We start from the raw sequence: 16,801 nt of genomic DNA, 5'->3' as shown, positions 1-16,801 counted from the left end.
TTGTTCCTGGTGAGGGTGGCAGAGCCTGGCCCAGGCTGCCCAGGGGGTTGTGGAGTCTCCTTCTCTGCAGACATTCCAACCCGCCTGGACACCTTCCTGTGTAACCTCATCTGGGTGTTCCTGCTACATGGGGGATTGCACTGGATGAGGTTTTGAGGTCCCTTCCGATCCCTGACATTCTGTGATTCTGTGAGGTGAAGGGCAGACGGTGCCAGCCCTTGGGGTTCCCTGTGTTTTGAAGGCACCACAGGAAACAGATTCTTCGCGGGGCTCTGGTGAGAACCATCCCCCAAGGAACATATTTTGGTGTTGGCGCAGGAGAGGAGCGTGGACAGGCAGCCCGGACCCCTGGGTCCTCTGCCCTGCTCGGGGAGGGGAGGTTGTTCCCTGTACGATGGGCTCAGCACTCCTGGGCTCACAGGAGGTGTCACCACCTCCAGAAGCCATCTGCTGTTCCCAAGGCCACCAGTGCAGCAAGTCAACATTTATTTGATGCAACCAGTCTGTTACAGTCAGTTATCCTGTGTAAAATCAATGCAAAATTACCACTGGGCTTAATTACAATGTGCCATATAACAACCAGGCATTGACAAACTTCTCTGTTTTCCCTGGGAAATCACATTTGTGGCACTTTTACCCCCAAATCTCGGCAGCAGCGTTTGTTAACACCGGGCAGCTTTGCTCTCCCAACAGGCACTTCCAGTCATTCACGCCCAAGCCAACACGTCACTGGAACCTGGCCACGCATTTTCCAGCAACGTCCTTCTGGGGTCCAACTGATGCTGGGGTCGATTTTCTCCTGCAGAAATCCAGAAAATCCAAGCAATCCAAGGGAGGTTGGGATGGTTGTTTGTTACCGGTCTTAGAGCTCTTGATGGTGACGTTGTTGCATTGCAGAGTAAAAGAAGAGAACTGGAAAAGGAGGTTGAGATTTTACAGGATGCAAAGGCGATCACACAAGAAGTGATTACTGTTCAAGCAGAGTGGCGCTATGAGCTGCAAGATAATGTAGACCAGCTGCTAGCATGTATTGCTAAGGAACAAAAGGAAAAATATGCCAAAAGTGAGTTTTTGTGTTCTCAAGTTTGTACTCTTACCACAAAACACTCTTGGAATCCCAAGGAATGGGATGGAAATATTTGGAGTGGATCCTCAGACTCCAATGTTGAGTCTGAACTTGATCCTGACTTAAATGGCAGGGAGGTGGTGGGAGCACAACCCCCCATACAAACGATGCTGCAGCAGGAACAAGCAGATGAGGGGGGGCAGATCGCACATACTCACTCTCCAAAGGAGTTAACGGCATTTTCAGAGATCTCTCAGCAGACGAGCGGGGAAGGAATTCCGGCACAGATTTTGCCAGCTTGGGATAGTGGAGCTGTGTCTATCCATTTATTGGCAGATGAACAAGATTTCTTAAGCCCTATAGCCTATGATGATCAGATACAACAACAATATGCTCAGCTGCAAACTGTCAGAGGTCCGGACAGGCAAGATATTATTACACCTACGCTATATCAATGTTCATGTGCAGCAGTTTTAACAGCATATGCTGAACCTGTTGAATCTGTGTTGTCCCGTGGAAATTGGTGCACAATGAAGGAAAGTATTGATTTAGTGCGGCAGATGGGGGCGGTGTATGCATTGATTATGGATCCAATTCGGACAGGGTAGCAGTGACAAGTGCTACAGGTAATGCAGGCACTCTGGCAAATGCCTTGAGGGGAACTGGGGCTGTCACTTCAGGACCCTCTGTTTGGGTGGTGGATAATGGAAATCCGGCAACACTGAGCAGAGTTACAGCACAGGTGATGAGAACACTAGTGTGGAACGACTTAGTACAAGCTGGTATCCCACCATCAGAAATAAGCGGGATCATACCATCACAAAGTTTTTGCCGCTTGTAAAAGTTAATGCTTATGCAAAAAAGCCAACCAGCCCCAGCCCCCCTGCCCACACCGCACCCACCCTCCACCCCCCGCCACCTCAGTGCAAGACCAGTTTGCCTTTACCTGGCAACAAAAGCAATAGACTTGCCGAGTATTGTCTCAGAGATACAAACACGGTCCCTCCGTTTGCCAACAAATGATAGTAGCTGATACAGCACTATGGTCGGGTACTGTTACTGACTGCCATGATATTGATGATCTGTTGATTGTGGCAGCGTCACAACAAGAAACTGAAGCAGCTGCTGAATTTTTGAAGGTGCATTTGCAGGACCAAGGCTGGGCAATTACTCTGATGAAAACGCAGAGCCCTTGTGCTACTGTACTACTTTTAGAAATAGTTTGGTGTAGGCAGCTTAGAGAAACACCAGATAAAGTACAGCACACAGTGCAGCAGTTTTCTGTACCAGCTGCAATAAAACAATTACATGCCTTTTTAGGATTTTTAGGGCATTGGAGAATTTTCATCCCTACATCTTCTGTGGAGGAGGAGTTCCCTTGTGAAGGGTTAATAGCAGAGCACAATAAACTTGATTCATTTGAGTCTCAAAACAGTAAGAAGGCAGATAATGTGAGCTCTCCTGAGCTGCATGCTCAAGCTCTAAATGTGCATATAGCTTGTGGACGTGGATCAGCTTATGCTGCACACACATGGGACACTGGTCACAATCAAACCCCTTTGCTGTTATATACTTGTAGAACATGCTCACATCATTGTGCTGCTTGTACACAACTGCATTTAAGAGCATGAGGAAAGGTAAAACAGAGTCAGTGGGACTTGAATACCTGTCAGGTTGATTATATTGGCCGCGTACCCCCATCTAGGGGGTGGCAATATGTATACACTTCTGTGGATACAGTGTCAGCACCAACTACAGGGGAAATGAAATTATTCACACCAATGGATTGTGAAGTGGGACTGCAGCCTATTGATCTAGATGTAAAAATTCATACGACTCCAGAGAATGCTGTGTGGTTCTGTACCCTGACCTCCTCTTATGTTACATCCTTTGTTAATATCAGATTCTCGAGTTCTTGTATGTCAGGTATCTTCAGTGAACACCTGTGTTTTATCTAGAAGAGACAGCTCTGGAACAATGTTATTGGTGTCACAGACTCAACATCCAACTGAAGTCCAGTCTGAAAGAGTGCAGACCACGACTTTCCAGTCTGTGTGGGCAATTAACCCACAGCAGGTTGTTAAACCCAGAGTGATACCAGCTGACGGAGCTGGAGCAGCAGCGTATGTATTACTGGAAGGTGGAACATCTCACGTCTTTGGAACTAATGCAGCAAGTGAAACCATCTACTGATAATGCCTGGCTGAATAACTCGTGTAACTCTTTGACAAGATGAATGGGACACCTGATTATTGCAGAAATATGTTTTTTCCTTTTCCTTTTTCTGTATGTGTTTATTGTGCGCCCCTGCAAATTGCTCTGTGCAACACCTCACAAGCACAAATGAACAACTCTGGCTTCGTTGGCCCCAGCAGAAGCAAGTCACCTGAGCTAGGGGGTGGAACAAATGGGGATATAGCGAAAGATTTGGCGAGGTGATTAGTTAAATGTAAATACACTCCAGTGACTCGCACCTGCCTGTAGAAAGGGATCGCACAGACACATTTACAGGCAGCGTGTGACACTGGCTAATTTGAAACATCTCCATCTACAGACACACTCACCCGTCCTGCGCGGCACTCAGAACCTCCTCATCCACCACAGCTCAGGCGGGAACAGAACGAATCCTCCTGCTTTCCCACACCGAGAGCAGCCAGTTTTCCCTGCAAGCACAACAGCAGCTCCTGCGCTGCATCTCCCAACCACGCTCGTTACCGCAGAAGCTTCGGCAGCGCTAACCAGGACAGCCTGTACTTGTGCAAGTGATGAGCTCGGTCTCAGCACAAGGCCCGGGACGGCTGCGGCACACAGGGAGAGCGTTGTAGCTGTTTCTCCTGGAAGGCAGGGCTGCAGGAAAGGAAATAAATTAGTTTTTCAGGAAAAAGAAGAACACATTCAAATCATCAGGGAAAATCTGGAACGAAACACTAAAACCCCAGGTTTTGCAGGGAGCTGGAAAAAACACCTAAAACCTGTCCCCGGACCCTTCCCTTTTCCATCTCGCAGGCAATTTCCTCACTCATCGACAAGGGCACATGAACGCTCCAGGGGTCTGTCTGTCTACTGCGGGTAAACACAAACACCACCTTTTCAGCTGGTCCATATAGCCCCAGATAGAAGCAAATGAACTCAAACGCTGTCGCCTGCCAAGAGCTTTGTCACCTCAAACATTATCTGCAGGGCCCGCTGGACAACTGCAGAGCGGGCGACTCACACACCCTGGGCCACAACCTCGGCTGCCTGGAACATTCATGGCTCTCTCAGAAATCTGGGCAGGAGTCAAAACCATTCTGGTTCGAGAGCAAGACCGGCTCGACCTCAAGATTCCTTTTGCATTCTCACACCTGGAAGCTCAATCATAAAGGCTCCACGGGTCCACACCAACGGAGTCTCCCAACAGGCACTTCCAGTCATTCACGCCCAAGCCAACCGTCACTGGAACCTGGCCACGCATTTTCAAACAATGTCCTTCTGGGGTCCAACCCATGCTGGGGTCGATTTTCTCCTTCAAAAACCCACAGAAATCCAAGCAATACAAGACATGCTCCTCTCTGCTCCAACAGCTCTCAACCTCCTGCACTTCAGCTTTCATGGCATTGCAGAAATAACAGAACAAACTCCAACGCAAAAGATTCAAGCAGAGCACCCTCCTTAAAAAGCAAATCCCAACACGAGTGCACATTGCAATCAAAGGAAGCTGGGACACCGCCCTTCAAACGCTCTGGCTGTGCAGCCTGGACGAGACGGTGTCTGCGGTTCAGCAACATCCACGCTCATCACAACCGGCTGGTGCCGTCACCGCCAAATCTCAGCAGCAGCGTTTGTTAACACCGGTTAACAGCTTTGGGTACCCAGAGCTGCCTTCAGCTCACGTGAAAGCGTCTCCTCGTAAGGCCCAGCATGAGCCCAAGAACAACGCCTCCCTAACGCACACACTGAGGAACCTCAAACAGTGCCCCCTTCTCCATGGACTGCATTACAACCTGTGACAGAAAGGGGATTCTACAGCCTGGATAAGCTCCACAAGGAACTGGAGATTACTGGGTCTCAGAGTAATTCTAGAGCTCAAGTGGTGACAGACATCAGCTCCAGCTCAGATAATACATGCCAACACCCATCACTGACCCAAGAAGGCAGCTCCTCCCGTCCTGCCCAGCGGCTTCAAATCCAACACACTTTGTCCCTCCAACAGGACGCAGCTTATTGATTTCTAACACCATTCATCTCTGTCTTCCTCGAGATTAACTAGACATACATTACACAAGCAACCAAGTCCCCGCCTGGAAGCAGCGGAGCCTTTTGCCTTCTCTTTTCCACCCCACTTTGCAGGAGAAGGAAAACAAACGGCAGCAGAGATGCTGAGAAATTCAACCACCAAATGGAGAGGGAACTTTTGAGAGCGGGAAAACTTACCCGTACAATGGAGAGAGCTACGATGAATGAAGAACACTGAAAATGAATCCTTCTTGTCAGGGTAAAAGTGCACAGCAATTAATGACCTGATGAACAGAGCCCTGTCATTCTCAGGAATAACCAACCCCCAAGGCTCAGCCAGCCAGGGTTACTGCTCTAAATCCAAGTGCAGCTGCACCGACCGGAGTCAACACGGACACAGTCGCCTCCCTTGTCCCACACGAAGCTGCACAGGACACGCGCTGCTCCAACAGGAACGTGCTGGGGACAACCGGGTTTCCATGTCGGCCTCTGCGCTGCCACCTGCACAAAGCACCACCAGGCCGTCAGTTGTGGGCTCAGCTACGGGGGTTCCCGGGACCGGGGGTCACTCGGGACACTCGGCAGCACCAACTGGCTGAAAACTCTCCTGGGCCACGCTGAGGGTCTCCCTTTGTGTCCTGCAGAAATCCAGGGGGAAATGGTGATTGCAAAACATCAACAAACTTCGACAAGCTCTGGGCCATGATAATGGGTCTCAACTTTTTCCCCTTGTTTGCCAAGCTGGGCATATCAGGAGATGGGGCTCTGTGCCCTCCAGCACATCCTCCATCTCCTGACGGTCAGCCAGCCTGATCTGTGGCTCGTTAGCTCGTCGGTGATGTGCAGATCACAGTGCCTCCTGCTCTGAATGTGTCTTCTTCTGGCTGAACTAGTCACAATGTTTTCAGCCATGATCCTTATCAATCCTCAACAAGGGAGAGTAAGATATCACCACTCCACAGGTACATCAGTCCAGCGACAACCTCTGGAGGGGGGGACGCGTTGAAGATTTACACGCCGCCAACCTGTACCATACGTGAGGTTGTTTTATAACCCAGTTCATTTACATGTGAGATAGGAGAAGGCGGTTCGTCTCCTCCTCTGCTTGCTCTTCATGCTAATTAGGAAGACTCTTCTGAAAATGGGTCTGGGGTCTTCAAACTAGGGGAAAGTTCATGGTATTGACCAGAAGTGAGTTGCCTTGCCCATCAGGGGTAGCTGTTGGTTTGTGGTTTCTTCTGGTAGTTGGTTGTCTGACAGATGGTTCATCTCTATCATCCCAATCAGGCCATGAGACCTTTCACAGCAACACTGTGGCAATTTACCATAATCACAGTGAGGTCTGGTCTTTGCAATATAACCAGCTCCCTTCGCCTGCTGGGCTCAGCGCCTGTACCGGGTGAACAACCACCCCTGCCTGGAATATTGTGTCCGGTTGTGGCCCCTCAGTTCCAGAAGGACAGGGAACTGCTGGAGAGGGTCCAGCGTAGGGCAACCAAGATGATGAAGGGAGTGGAGCATCTCCCTTATGAAGAAAGGCTGAGGGAGCTGGGGCTCTTTAGTTTGGAGAAGAGGAGACTAAGGGGGGACCTCATTAATGTTTATAAATATATAAAGGGTGAGTGCCATGAGGATGGAGCCAGGCTCTTCTGGGTGGCAAACAACGATAGGACAAGGGGTAATGGGATCAAGCTGGAACACAAGAGGTTCCGCTTAAATTTGAGAAAAAACTTCTTCTCAGTGAGGGTGACAGACACTGGAACAGGCTGCCCAGGGGGTTGTGGAGTCTCCTTCTCTGCAGACATTCCAACCCGCCTGGACATGTTCCTGTGCGACCTCACTTAGGCGTTCCTGTTCCAGCAGGGGGATTGGACTAGATGATCTTTTGAGGTCCCTTCCAATCTCAAACATACTGTGATACTGTGCCTGGCCTGTAGCCAGGCCCAGACCCCAGCTGACACTCTGTCATGATTGCCTGCAAACCCTCATGTGGGATATGGCTGAGACAGGAACAGGCTGGGAGCTGAGGCTGCCAAAGCCAGGAGGCTGGAGGGGAACAGGGCACTGAGGGCTGCTGCAGGGGACTGTGCTGGGGGTTGTTTCCCCACCCCTGAGCACACCCTGCCCCAAGCACGGCCTACATGGTGGGTTGTGGGGCTGGGCCGGTGCAGGGTTGGGTCTACCAGCAGGAGCCACGATCTCTGGAAAGCTCCCACCCTGCTGGGACCCTGCAGTGTTAACTGCAGGGACAAAAGATGTACTCTGGAGTGGGAGGTACAGGTATGCCGTGCCAGCCCCAGCTCTGCCAGAAGCCCTTCTGCGGTCAGAATGCTCCACAAGTTTGGGAAGGAACTCACTGCTGCTCACAGGACTGGGGGATCTCTAGTGGTCTATATATGCCAACACCAAGCAACTGTATCCCCTCCTCTCTCAGAAGCACTTCTGGGTACATGACACCCCGAGGACAGAGATTTCCTGCAGCCTTCTTTGTCCTGAGGTGGAGCAGGAACAGAGGAGCACAGGGGGAAAACTTGTCATTTTTTTTTAATTGGCTTTATTGATTTTGAAAACAATCCAAGGCCGAGCAGAGGCTGGCAGCACCATGTCCTCAGGGCAGGTGAACGCCGCGGTCGCGGCTCTACTCCTCTTGCTGTCCCGCGGTGCAGCTGCAGCGGAAAGCCCTGCGCAGAGCCCGGAGCGCCCTCCTGAACCGGGAAGGCCGTCGCCGTGGAGCCGGGCCCTGCGCTGGGCAGGCGATGTCTGCGCTGGTCTCTCCCCCATGCTCTGCAGACATTGGAGAAACCGTGTTCTCTTCTTCCTCCTTTGCAGCTGGGACGAGAGGGGCTGTGCTGGCCTGTCCCTCATCCTCTCCTGCCAAATGAGCCTCAATGGCTTCAACTCCTGCAGGTGCTGGTGCTGCCACTGGAACATCCGTGCATTGGGCCAGGTCCTGCTGTTCCAGCGGTTGCTGGCCAGGTCCCTGGATCTCAGCCTCAGCCCTGCGCACCGCCTCACTGACGATGTACTCCACAATGTCTGACAGGTCCACATCGTCCTCTGTGGGGCTGTGCTGGGCAGGTGCCGGGCGCTCAGCCTCTGCTGCCGCCTCCGTGTCTGTGCAGCTGGGCAAGCCAGACCCCTCCTGGGGACCTGCAGGGGCGTCCTGCAGGTGCTCCTGGACCAAGGGGTTGATCCAGGTGCTGAGGATGGTGTCTCCGCCTTGGCACCCCTCTTTGCTGTTCTCATCTTGCAAGTCCATGCGCTGGGCCAGGTCCTGCTGTTCCTCTGGTTCCTGGCCAGCTGCCACGATCTGAGCCACAGCCCTGCGCACGGCCTCACTGACGATGCGCTGGGCTGTGTCCCACAGAGCCGCGTCGTCGGCTGTGGCGCCCTGTGGGGCAGGTGCCGGGCACTCTGCCTCTGCTGCTGCCTCGCTGTTGGTGCTGCGAGGCCAGCCAGACCCCTCCTGGGGACCTTTATGGTGGTCCTGCAAGTGCTCCTGGACTGAGGGGGTGACCCAGGTGCTCTGGAGGGTGTGCTGGCCCAGGCTGTGGCCGATCTGCGGGCAGGAGGAGGAGCAAGACACCTCCTTGTCAGTTGGCATCTTGGGTCTCCTCTATCAAAGAGCCGCAACGGGCACCCAGGGGAGATGCTGCCTCGTGAGAAGCTGCTGCTCCTGAGAAGCTGCTGCTCCTGAGAAGCTGCTCTCCTGGGAGTGAGCACCCCAGGGCTCTCGCTCCTTAAATACCCCCACGGTCAGGGCGGGGACCCCCGTGTCACAATGGCCTCTGGTGATGTCGACCCCGTGTCACAATGGCCTCTGGTTATGACGTCACAGAGCCCGGGCGGTCGTCATGGAGACACCCACCTCTGGGCCCGGCTGGGACTGGCTGTGCGAGGCGTGGGGCAGCCCCTGCTTGAAGGAGGAGGGAGCAGAGAATGGCGAGGGAAGCTGTCCCCAGCACACAGGACCCCGTCCCCCATCAACCATCAGCAGTCCTACAACAGAAGGGTCATCTGAAAGACCAGGAAAATCAGACAGCTGTTCAATTCTCTCGTGTCCACAGATGCTGTACCAAATGCCCACCTATACCCTTTTGGGTCCTTAAAATACCCTCTCTTAAGGTAGTCTATGCCAAGGATGCACGGAGCATCTGGGCCAGTCACAATGGGATGCTTTTGCCAGGTTTTTCCAGTTAGGCTCATTTCAGCCTCTACAACAGTCAGCTCTTGGGATCCCCCAGTCACTCCAAAAATACTGATGAGTTGTGTCCCCTTACAGTCTGAAGGAATTACTGTGCACTGAGCAGCAGTGTCCACCAAAGCCTTGTACTCCTGGGGTTGTGTTGTACCAGGCCATCCTATCTGTACCGTCCAGTAAACTCTGTTATCCCTTTCCTCTGCCTGGCTGGAGGCAGGGCACCTCTAATCTTGGTCTTCCATGGTCACTCGCTGTGAATTAGAGGTTCCTTCACGAGCACCAGAATCTCTTTTGTAAACCGGGGCAGCCCTTTTCCTAGAAGCCTGCCCTGTTAACTCATGCACTCGTTCTTGAAGTTCCCCAGTAGGTTTACTGTGCCACTTACTCATATCTTCTCCCTGCTCACATAGGAAGGACCACAGCAAACCTCTGCTGGTGGCCTGCCTGTGTTCTCTCTCTGGAGATTGGGAACGCCTTCTCTCTCTCTCTGGGGACTGGAAACGCTTTCTCTCTCTCTCTGGATATTGGAAATGCTTTCTCCTAATAGCTGAAGCATTGGTTCGTACAAATCGAGAGCCATGTGTGTGTTCCCTGAGTGCTTTCATTTCTCTCAACAGCTTTTCAAAACAGTCAAAAGTCGTTTCACTCAGTTTCTCCACCCTAGAGACATAAGCCCCTATGGGATCAGAAAGGTTTTCCTCAAATTCCCGGAGCCGCTCAGTCATGTCATTAACACTTTGTCTACCGCCAGTTGACACGAACGTTCCTGCCAATATCTTAGCATATGGAGCTGGTGCACTCTGTGAGAATCTGCGCCACATAGACCGTGTACACTCAACTCTATCTGGATTCACCCCCTCCTGGCTATCTGGCCCAAAACAGATAATCTCTCGCACAGCTAACTCTCTCAGGAACTGGATACCTCGCTCCATAGCATTCCATTTCCTTGATGTGCATTGACAGTCATCCTTGTTACGAAATCTTGTTTTCATGGCTGTCAAGAGTCGGGTCCAGAGGGCCGTGGGGTTGGGCTCACTGGCAATTGCCCCATCAAGGGTGGAATCCCTTGACAGAGATCCCAACTGCTTGGCTTCTCCGCCCTCCAGTTCTCTTGTGTCAGCCCCGTTATCCCAGCATCGGAGCATCCAGGTTAACACATTCTCACCATCTTTACGTCTATAGTCTTTTCGCAACTCTCTCAGCTCACTTGGAGAAAAAGACTGGGTAACGGTCACTTCCTCCCCTGATGATGCCCCTGGGGATGAATGCAGCCCCTCGCTATCATCTGCAGCCCGATTACTCTTCTTAGTCACTTCTTACAACCAGCTACTGATGCCAATATGGGCTTAAGATTATCGCTGGGCTTCTTTTTGCTACAACAGGAACAATGCCCCTTTGCAGCAGAGGATCTGCCCATGGGCATGTCTTTACTCTTCTGCAGTTAAAGAAGCGCTTCCAACACAGCACCACCTTGCATTACCCCAAGTGCTTGAATTAGGGATAATTACCATGTCTGAGCTGTCAGGCAGCCATCTGCCAGCCCACAGAACCTGGTGCCTGAGCCCAGAGGCTATGCCTATGCTTTCACACCTATGCTTTCCATAGCAGGTGCCATGGGGTTTAGCTGAGACCTGCTCCCCCACCTGTTTTCCTACCTGGACATCTAGGAGGTGAGAGAGGCCACATGCCAAACACATGGAGCCGGCACCAAAATGTTGAGATTCTTTAATGGAATAGACGTAGGCTGGCAGGTTCCTGCACCCATGGCAGCACTTTTGCAGAGCAATTCATTACCATCGTGTACTAGAGGATTGTTTTTCATAGTTTCTTTTAGTAACTTTAAAGGCAAAGAGAAGAAGTTCCTTTGTATGTGAATAACCTCCTCAGTAATTTCATGCCACCGCCATTCCCAGGTGGTTTCAGCCATGCCCAGTGCGTGACCACCAAGAGCAGGGACAGCGCCCTGGGCCTCCTGGGCACAAGGACAGCCTCGGGGCCAGCAGCACCCTGAAGTCCTTCCTCCAAGGAGTGCTGGGTGCATGGGCAGTGGGTGGGGTGGGACACTGGGGGCCCATGTCACCTCCATGTCACAATGCGACCACGGGGCAATGCTGATGTCACAATGCCCCGGGGCAGTATAAAAGGGAGCAGCGTCCTGTGTCTGCTGCCAGAGCTGGCCTGGAGGCAGCCTGAAGACATCGGAGAGGAAGTCCTTGAGGAGCCGGTGGAATCCCTTGACAGGGGCTGAAGGAGGAAGAGCTGGACGAGGCAGCTGGAGTTTCTCCACTGCAAGGCCATCTCCCAGCAGGGCAACCTTCCAGGTTCATCTGATGGACGATCATCCTTTTCAGCTGGTTAGCAGTAGCAAAATGAAGGGAATGCCTTCTTGAGGAGCACTGCAGAGCTCACCGTCCTGATGGAGTGGGGAGCTAGGGTCAGCAGCTGTAGGAAGTGGAATGCAGAGTGGTTTGAAGGGGGCCCGGTGCTCTCCCGGCCACCAGAAGGTAGATGCGTGGTTGGCACAAGGTGATGGAGCGAATGGGTAAGCTGGGCAAGGTTCCAAGTGTTTGTCAGGGATTTACCTAGCATGTACTGGTAGTGAAAAGAGGGGGAAGGAAAAGAGGGAGAGAGAAGAGGAAGAGGGAGAGGGAGAGAGAGAGAGGGAAGAGGTGAAGAAAGAGGAGAGTAGAGCGTAGAGCGTAGAGCGTAGAGAGGAAGAGGAGGAAGAAGAAGAGGAGAAGGAGGAGGAGGAGGAGGAGGAAGAGGAGGAGGAGAAGGGAAGGGAAGGGAAGGGAAGGGAAGGGAAGGGAAGGGAAGGGAAGGGAAGGGAAGGGAAGGGAAGGGAAGGGAAGGGAAGGGAAGGGAAGGGAAGGGAAGGGAAGGGAAGGGAAGGGAAGGGAAGGGAAGGGAAGGGAAGGGAAGGGGGAAGAGGGAAGAGGGAAGAGGGAAGAGAGAAGAGAGAAGAGAGAAGAGAGAAGAGAGAAGAGAGAAGAGAAGAGAAGAGAAGAGAAGAGAAGAGAAGAGAAGAGAAGAGAAGAGAGAGAGAAGAGATCATCATCCTATCATTCTATTATTCTGTAGTCTTCTGGGAGGCATGACCAGCCTGTGGGCCGAGGAGCCAGGTCTCGCTCAAATGCTCAGGGAACAGCCGATCGCCAGTGTTGGGGTCAGGAAGGAATTTTCCCCCGGGGCAGACTGGCCCTGGTCCCCGGGGTTTTTTTGCCTTCCTCTGCAGCATTGAGCATGACCACCTGTCAGAGCTCCTCTGGGCCCTTTTGGCTCGGTTCATGCCCACTGCTCTTGCCCTCCAAGGCACCACTCGTGCCCTGGATTTATCGGGATATTTCTCCAAGGGCAAGTTTGCAGCAGGAGCCAGCTCTCCTCCTTCTCCTTCTCCTATTAAAATTTGTAATTTTAATAAAATAAATATAAAAAAAAAAATTCTGTTTCCAGTTGTATCCTTTGTGTATGTGTCCCTGAAACTGTTTTTGGATCTAAAACCTCTCAGCATTTCAGTCGAACAGTCACATCTTTATTGGACTCCTTGTGAGCGTACAGAATAGAGCAGCACAGCACAGCACAGCATGGTTGTGCTCAGTAGCTGTGCCTGGAGCACGATGAGCTCTGAGCCAGGCCTGAGGACTCCATCCAGGAGAGCCGCTCTCTGCAGGGCAGGGCCCAGGCCCGTCCAGGAGATGGGGCAGAGACAGGCACACACACCTACAACATGGCTCAGGCAGGCACCAGAGGTCCCAGGCTGAGCTGAGACACGGCCCCTGGGCCCCTGCAGGAGATGGTCCCCAGGGAGGCCGGTCCCAGCCACTGAGGCCTTTGAGCACCCCAAGACCCTCTAGACACGGATGGCTGGCAGCTTTGGAGACTGAGTCTTGGCCCAGATGGACCTTCTCTCTGATCAGGACTTGTGTTCTCAGATTCTTTTGTTTAGGTATGTTTTTTCCAAAGCAAAGATCTCAGGCATTACTAAAAAGGAGAACAAGGAGAAAAAGAAATCCATGTCACACACCACACACTATCCCATGTGTGTATGAGTTTTGGTGCAAATGTCCAAAATGGCAGTAGCTTCCTTACTCTTTCAGTACTCAAAAGAGTATCTCTTAAAGGCTTTCCAGAAGTTCTGAACCTCTTCCCACCAATCAAGGTAGGCAAATAACTCCGAGAAAGGTGCAAGTCACACAGGAGGTGTGGAAGGTTTACCCTGCGGCTGAAGTGCATTTTGCATCCCCTGTACAGATGGCCAACTGTGGGTCTTGGTTTGGGTAGAAAAGGAAACATGACTGCAGTAGCAGCAATGGACTCTTTTTGCTCCTTTGGGAAGAGTCGTCATTTGCCTGCCTGTGCTTTGGGAATGGATCCAAATGTTGTAGGTCTGAACATGATGGACCTTTCCAGCACACCAGCGCCACCTCCGCTCACTTGTTTTTCAAAGCGAGTCTTATTTCCATGGCGGTCTATTGGCACTGTCCAGACCAGCCTATGGCTCTGGTTACACTTAGGATTTTCTCGATGCTGCAGTGGTTGAAACCATCCTACTATCTCCTCAAAATAGGCTTTGTGACCCTGGTCCTCCTCGCTGTGGGGCCTCATGGACATCAGCTCTGGTGCAGAGAGGGGACAGCTACCAGGGCTCTTCTCTTGGTCGCAGGGCTGGTTTCTGCCATGACGGGAGAGAAGAGCAGGAGCTTTGTCCTGGAGAGCCAAAGGGCAGAGAAGGCATCAGGGACAGCCAGCAGCTGTGCCCAGCACGTGGCCACCAAGGGCAGGGACAGCCCCCTGGAACTCCTGGCCACCGGGACTGCCTTGGGGCCAGCACCTCAAAGGCTTCCTGCAAAGGGTGCTGGGTGGGGCTGTGTTGGGGGGGCTTTGCAGCTTCCCCCTGCTAGGGAAAGGAGGAGAAAGGGAAGAAGGGAAGTGAGGTATAGTTCAGCTGTAAGGGACCTATAATGACCATCTAGTCCCACTGCATGACCAGTTCAAGGCTGATCTAAAGTTAAAACAGGGTAGTAAGTGCATTGGCCAAATGCCTCTTGAATGCTGAGGCTTGGGGCATCAACCAGCTGTCACAGAATCACAGAATGGTTGGGCTTGAAAGGGACCTCTGGAGATCATCTAGCCCAACCCACCTGCTAAAGCAGGTTTGCCCAGAGCAGATCGCACAGGAAGGTGCTGTATCTTGGATGCTGTATCTAGGATGCTGTATCTGGGATGCTGTATCTGGGAAGCTGTATGTGAGATACTGTATCTATGATGATGTATCTAAGATGCTGTATCTAGGATGCTGTATCAGGGATGCTGTATCTAGGATGCTGTATCTGGGATGCTCTATCTGGGATGCCCAACCCACCTGCTAAAGCAGGTTCGCCCAGAGCAGATGGCACAGGAAGGTGTCCAGGCGGGTTTTGAATGTCTCCAGAGGAGGACACTCCACAACCTCTCTGGACAGCCTGTTGCAGTGCTCAGGCACCCTCACAGTAAAGAAGTCTTTCCTCATATTCAGATGGGACCTCCTATGTTGTGCCCGTTGCCCCTCATCCTATCATTCAGAAGTCTGTTCCAGTATTTGACCACACTCTCAGTAGAGGGTCAAGTCTGAACTTCCTCTGACCCAGGTTTGCACCATTCACACATGTCCTGTCACTGGATACCAGGGACAAGAGATCAGCACTTCCCTATACACTTCCCTCCTCAGGAGCTTTTATAGGGCAATGAGCTTGCTCATCAGCTTCCTTCTCTCCAAACTAGAGAAATCCAGATTGCTCAGCCACTCCTCAGAGGACATGCCTTCCGGTCGGTCACCAGCTTTGTTGCTCCCTGGGCACATTGGAATACTTCAACATCCTCATCAAATCGTGGGGCCAGAACTGCACACAGCACTCAAGGTGAGGCCACAGCAACTCTGAATACAGCAGGATAATCACCTCCTTTGAGCGGTTGGTTCTGCTCTGTCTGATGTACCCCAGGATGGGATTTGCACTCTTGGCTGCCAGGGCACACACTGCTGACTCTTGTTGAGCCTCCTGTCAACCAGCGCCCCAAGGCTCCTTTCTGCAGGGCTGCTCTCCAGCCAATCCTCTCCCCATTTAGACTTGTGCTTGGCATTACTTTATCCTAGGTGCAGAATCCGGCAGGTGGACTTGTTAGATTTTATGCCGTTGATCATTGCCTAATGCTACAATCTATCTAGATCGTTCTGCAAGGCTCCTTGTCCCTCAGGATAGTCATCAGCACCTCCAAGGATGGTATTATCAGAAAATTTGCTACTGGTGCATTAAATTCCTGCATCCAGATTATTGATAAAAATATTGGACAGACCTGGCCCTAGGACTGAGTCCTGAGGAACATCCCTGGTGGCTTCCCTGAGGAATTTTTTCCTCATATCCAATCTAAACCTCTCCGTGTGCAACTTGATGCCATTTCCTCTTGTCCTATCACTTGCTACTTGGGACAAGAGACCAACAACCTCCATGATAAAACCTCCTTTCAGGCAGCTGTAGAGAGTAATAAGGTCTCCCCTCAGCCTCCTGTTCTCAAGGCTGAACAGCCCCAGCTCCCTCAACCGCTCCTCGTCAGACTGGTGCTCCAGACCCTTCACCCACCTTGTCACCCTCCTCTGAACTCCCTCCAGCACCTCAATGTCTTCCTTGCCATGAGGGGCCTAAAACTGACCCCAGGATTCAAGGTGCAGCCTCACCAGTGCCCAGTACAAAGGGATGATCACTTCTCTAGTCCTGCTAAAGCTCTGATTGAATCAAGGCTTGAACACCTTGGTGTGACCCCGTTGGTGACAGGTTGGACTGCAGACTCCTGAGGTCCCTTCAACCTCAGTTCTCTCATGATCCCATTGTGATGTTGGGCTCTGTTTCAGACTGGAGCAGAGCAGGCGATGATGGGGCAGGATCCACCTGTGCTGTAGGTGACCATCTAAACCAACATCTCAGCCAGTGACCCAGCCAACCCCTCAGTGTGACTCGCTCTGGGCAACGTGTGAGGAGTCCTGGGCAGGGAAGGTTCAGAGGGCATGGGGCGCTGTGCAAGACACAACATGATCTTGGCTTAATGCTTGTAGGGCCATCAGAAGTCAGTTAATGAAAGAGTATTCCAGAACTGGGGCTGGCTTTAGGACACAAATGTCTTCAGCTCCAGGGACACAAACCCCTGCTGCCAGTGTAGATGCCCCGGGAACCCCTGCCCAGGCTCCACCTGCACTGCAAGGTGCTCTGGTCTCCCCAGGTCCTGTGTGATAGATGCCAATCCCAGGCCAGCACCTCAGGTACACTGGGCCCCTAAAATGGCCCTGGCTG

At 52.1% G+C, this 16,801-nt stretch overlaps 1 long non-coding RNA gene and 1 other non-coding gene across 3 annotated transcripts in view; both read right to left on the bottom strand.

Moving 5' to 3' along the window:
* LOC135576705 (uncharacterized) overlaps window positions 1–16,801 on the bottom strand; it is an 86,377-nt gene that overhangs the window by 41,000 nt on the left and 28,576 nt on the right. For both annotated transcript variants that reach the window (XR_010468486.1, XR_010468485.1), the window contains exons 2-3: window positions 5,662–5,885; window positions 3,631–3,913 (exon numbers count right to left, since the gene is read on the bottom strand). This is a non-coding gene — a long non-coding RNA (uncharacterized LOC135576705). The remainder of the gene's footprint in view (window positions 1–3,630; window positions 3,914–5,661; window positions 5,886–16,801) is intronic.
* On the bottom strand, window positions 5,108–5,192 carry LOC135576717 (small nucleolar RNA SNORD45). Its single transcript, XR_010468492.1, has one exon. It is a non-coding gene; the product is annotated as a small nucleolar RNA SNORD45 (small nucleolar RNA).

The sequence above is a fragment of the Columba livia genome, chromosome 29 (genome assembly GCF_036013475.1).
Source record: "Columba livia isolate bColLiv1 breed racing homer chromosome 29, bColLiv1.pat.W.v2, whole genome shotgun sequence".
Lineage (NCBI taxonomy): Eukaryota > Metazoa > Chordata > Aves > Columbiformes > Columbidae > Columba > Columba livia.
Note: the sequence above shows the minus strand (reverse complement) of the source record. Positions and strands in the feature narration are given on the sequence as shown.